Source organism: Hippichthys cyanospilos, unplaced genomic scaffold, assembly GCF_059441005.1.
Source record: "Hippichthys cyanospilos isolate Australia breed blue-spotted pipefish unplaced genomic scaffold, RoL_Hcya_1.0 HiC_scaffold_71, whole genome shotgun sequence".
In the NCBI taxonomy this organism is placed as follows: Eukaryota; Metazoa; Chordata; class Actinopteri; order Syngnathiformes; family Syngnathidae; genus Hippichthys; species Hippichthys cyanospilos.
The window spans coordinates 85,001-90,000 of record NW_028283427.1 but is presented as its reverse complement, the minus strand read 5'-3'; positions in this window follow the sequence as shown (position 1 = coordinate 90,000).

Below are 5,000 nucleotides of genomic sequence, written 5' to 3'. Positions count from 1 at the left end.
CTGAAGTCAGGCCGACCTGCCTGGTTCCCTGGAGCGGCCAAATATTAGGCAAAAAGCCGCTGTCCGCCCGGTTCCCCAAACGCCCCTGGTCGCCCAACTCAGGGGCAGAAGTGCAGGAATGAGGCCGACCTGCCTGGTTCCCTGGAGCGGCTAAAAATTAGGCAAAGTGCCGCTGTCCGCCCGGTTCCTCAAACGCCCCTGGTCGCCCAACTCAGGGGAGAAGTGCTGAAGTCAGGCCGACCTGCCTGGTTCCCAAAATCGGCCAAATATTAGGCAAAGTGCCGGTGTCCGCCCGGTTCCCCAAACGCCCCTGGTCGCCCAACTCAGGGGAGAAGTGCTGAAATGAGGCCGAGTTGCCTGGTTCCCAAAATCGGCCAAATATTAGGCAAAGTGCCGGTGTCCGCCCGGTTCCCCAAACGCCCCTGGTCGCCCAACTCAGGGGAGAAGTGCTGAAGTCAGGCCGACCTGCCTGGTTCCCTAAAGCGGCCAAATATTAGGCAAAGTGCCGCTGTCCGCCCGGTTCCCCAAACGCCCCTGGTCGCCCAACTCAGGGCAGAAGTGCTGAAGTCAGGCCGACCTGCCTGGTTCCCTGGAGCGGCCAAATATTAGGCAAAAAGCCGCTGTCCGCCCGGTTCCCCAAACGCCCCTGGTCGCCCAACTCAGGGGCAGAAGTGCAGGAATGAGGCCGACCTGCCTGGTTCCCTGGAGCGGCTAAAAATTAGGCAAAGTGCCGCTGTCCGCCCGGTTCCTCAAACGCCCCTGGTCGCCCAACTCAGGGGAGAAGTGCTGAAGTCAGGCCGACCTGCCTGGTTCCCAAAATCGGCCAAATATTAGGCAAAGTGCCGGTGTCCGCCCGGTTCCCCAAACGCCCCTGGTCGCCCAACTCAGGGGAGAAGTGCTGAAGTCAGGCCGAGTTGCCTGGTTCCCTGAAACGGCCAAATATTAGGCAAAGTGCCGCTGTCCGCCCGGTTCCTCACACGCCCCTGGTCGCCCAACTTACCGGCAGAAGTGCTGAAGTCAGGCCGACCTGCCTGGTTCCCTGGAGCGGCCAAATATCAGGCAAAGTGCCGCTGTCCGCCCGGTTCCTCAAACGCCCCTGGTCGCCCAACTCAGGGGCAGAAGTGCAGGAATGAGGCCGACCTGCCTGGTTCCCTGGAGCGGCTAAAAATTAGGCAAAGTGCCGGTGTCAAACGCCCCTGGTCGCCCAGCCCAAAAAATGACAAAGTCCCACAAACGCCCCTGGTCGCCCAAACACTAAACGCCCCTGGTCGCCCAGCCGAAAAAATGACAAAGTCCCACAGACGCCCCTGGTCGCCCAAACACTCAACGCCCCTGGTCGCCCAGCCGAAAAAAATGACTAAGTGCCAACGGCGCCCCTGGTCGCCCAGGATTAAAAAATGACAAAGTCACACTTCAGGCCGACTTGTGCTGAGCAGAGGCCGGCGCTCCTGGTTCCCTGGAGCGGCCAAATTAAAGGCAATGTCCCGGTGTCATCCCGGTCCCTCAAACGCCCCTGGTCGCCCAGGATTAAAATATGACAAAGTCACACTTCAGGCCGACTTGTGCTGAGCAGAGGCCGGCGCTCCTGGTTCCCTGGAGCGGCCAAATTAAAGGCAAAGTGCCGGTGTCAGCCCGGTCCCTCAAACGCCCCTGGTCGCCCAGGATTAAAATATGACAAAGTCACACTTCAGGCCGACTTGTGCTGAGCAGAGGCCGGCGTTCCTGGTTCCCTGGAGCGGCCAAATTAAAGGCAAAGTGCCGGTGTCATCCCGGTCCCTCAAACGCCCCTGGTCGCCCAGGATTAAAATATGACAAAGTCACACTTCAGGCCGAATTGTGCTGAGCAGAGGCCGGCGTTCCTGGTTCCCTGGAGCGGCCAAATTAAAGGCAAAGTCCCGGTGTCAGCCCGGTCCCACAAACGCCCCTGGTCGCCCAGCCACTAGCCGCCCCTGGTCGCCCATCCATAAAAACGGCAAAGTGTCAAAAATGCCCCTGGTCGCCCAGCCACTAGCCGCCCCTGGTCGCCCATCCATAAAAACGGCAAAGTGTCAAAAATGCCCCTGGTCGCCCAGCCACACGGCGCCCCTGGTCGCCCATCCACAAAAACGGCAAAGTGTCAAAAATGCCCCTGGTCGCCCAGCCAATAAACGCCCCTGGTCGCCCATTCATAAAAACGGCAAAGTGTCAAAAATGCCCCTGGTCGCCCAGCCACTAGCCGCCCCTGGTCGCCCATCCATAAAAACGGCAAAGTGTCAAAAATGCCCCTGGTCGCCCAGCCAATAAACGCCCCTGGTCGCCCATCCATAAAAACGGCAGAGTGTCAAAAATGCCCCTGGTCGCCCAGCCACTAGCCGCCCCTGGTCGCCCATCCATAAAAACGGCAAAGTGTCAAAAATGCCCCTGGTCGCCCAGCAAACAAACGCCCCTGGTCGCCCATCCATAAAAACGGCAAAGTGTCAAAAATGCCCCTGGTCGCCCAGCAAACAAACGCCCCTGGTCGCCCATCCATAAAAACGGCAAAGTGTCAAAAATGCCCCTGGTCGCCCAGCAAACAAACGCCCCTGGTCGCCCATCCATAAAAACGGCAAAGTGTCAAAAATGCCCCTGGTCGCCCAGCAAACAAACGCCCCTGGTCGCCCATCCATAAAAACGGCAAAGTGTCAAAAATGCCCCTGGTCGCCCAGCAAACAAACGCCCCTGGTCGCCCATCCATAAAAACGGCAAAGTGTCAAAAATGCCCCTGGTCGCCCAGCAAACAAACGCCCCTGGTCGCCCATCCATAAAAACGGCAAAGTGTCAAAAATGCCCCTGGTCGCCCAGCAAACAAACGCCCCTGGTCGCCCATCCATAAAAACGGCAAAGTGTCAAAAATGCCCCTGGTCGCCCAGCAAACAAACGCCCCTGGTCGCCCATCCATAAAAACGGCAAAGTGTCAAAAATGCCCCTGGTCGCCCAGCAAACAAACGCCCCTGGTCGCCCATCCATAAAAACGGCAAAGTGTCAAAAATGCCCCTGGTCGCCCAGCAAACAAACGCCCCTGGTCGCCCATCCATAAAAACGGCAAAGTGTCAAAAATGCCCCTGGTCGCCCAGCAAACAAACGCCCCTGGTCGCCCAGCCGAAAAAATGACTAAGTGCAAACAGCGCCCCTGGTCGCCCAAACACTCAACGCCCCTGGTCGCCCAGCCGAAAAAATGACTAAGTGCCAACGGCGCCCCTGGTCGCCCAAACACTCAACGCCCCTGGTCGCCCAGCCTTAAAAATGACTAAGTGCAAACGGCGCCCCTGGTCGCCCAGCCGAAAAAATGACAAAGTGCCAACAGCGCCCCTGGTCGCCCAACCGAAAAAATGACTAAGTGCCCGCATCTTTTGCGTTGACCCCCCACCTCTACCCTCAAACCAAAAAGATGCGGAGGTTTGACCCAGATCTCCAAAACACTATCGGCACATATATAGGGAACAGCATTTTAAGAGCTTTTGGAGCCGAAAATATGACAAAGTCCCACTTTTTCGAAAATATGACAAAGTCCCACTTTTCGAAAATATGACAAAGTCCCACTTTTTCGAAAATATGGCAAAGTCCCACTTTTCTGAAAATATGACAGAGTGCCACTTTTGTCACAAATGAGTGCCTGGCTCCCCGGCAATGTGAAACACGAACACGGACTGGAGAAGCGGGCGGCTTTGCCGCTCGCCGCGGCCTCGCTCCGGAAGGGGGGGGGCCGCTTATGAAACACGAACACGGACTGGAGAAGCGGGCGGCGTTGCCGCTCGCCGCGGCCTCGCTCCGGGTGGGGGGGGGCCGCTAATGAAACACGAACACGGACTGGAGAAGCGGGCGGCTTTGCCGCTCTTCCCGGCCTCGCTCCGAGCGGGCGGGCCGAATATTAAACACGAACACGGACCGGAGAAGCGGGCGGCTCTGCCGCTCGCCGCGGCCTTTCGGGGGGGCCGCTTATGAAACACGAACACGGACCGGAGAAGCGGTCGGCTTAGCCGCTCTTCCCGGCCTCGCTCCGAGCGGGCGGGCCGCATATTAAACACGAACACGGACCGGAGAAGCGGGCGGCCTTTTGGCTCGCCGCGGCCTTTCGGGGGGGCCGCTTATGAAACACGAACACGGACCGGAGAAGCGGTCGGCTTAGCCGCTCTCCCCGGCCTCGCTCCGAGCGGGCGGGCCGAATATTAAACACGAACACGGACCGGAGAAGCGGGCGGCCTTTTGGCTCGCCGCGGCCTTTCGGGGGGGCCGCTTATGAAACACGAACACGGACCGGAGAAGCGGTCGGCTTAGCCGCTCTTCCCGGCCTCGCTCCGAGCGGGCGGGCCGAATATTAAACACGAACACGGACCGGAGAAGCGGGCGGCCTTTTGGCTCGCCGCGGCCTCGCTCCAGGCGGGCCGCTTAACGAACACGGACCAGAGAAAGCGGGCGGCCTTTCGGCTCGCCCCGGTCTCGCTCCAGGCGGGCCGCTTAACGAACACGGACTAAAGGAAGCGGGCGGCCTTTCGGCTCGCCCCGGCCTCGCTCCAGGCGGGCCGCTTAACGAACACGGACCGGGGCAGCGGGCGGCCCCACGCGCTCGCCGCGGCCTCGCTCCGAGCGGGCCGCGTAACGAACACGAACACGGACCGGAGAAGCGGGCGGCCTTTCGGCTCGCCCCGGCCTCGCTCCGAGCGGGCCGCTTAACGAACACAGACCAATGCACGGGGGCGGCTTTGCCGCTCGCCCCGGCCCCGCTCCAGGCGGGCGCCTTACTAACACGGACCGAAGGCCGGCGGCCGCTCCTCGCGGCCACGCACCCACACCCCCGCACCGACCGATCGGCGATTACAACCTGCCATCGGAGGGCCCCCGCCGGCGCCGCCAGGCGCTCGGGCGGACGGCTCCTCCGGCCGCGGGTCCACTCCAGCGCCGGGGACGCGGCGAGCGCGGCCTCGCGGCCCCGCCCGCCAATGCTCCGGCGCGAAACGTATCTGGCGAGACCGAGACGGCCCGAA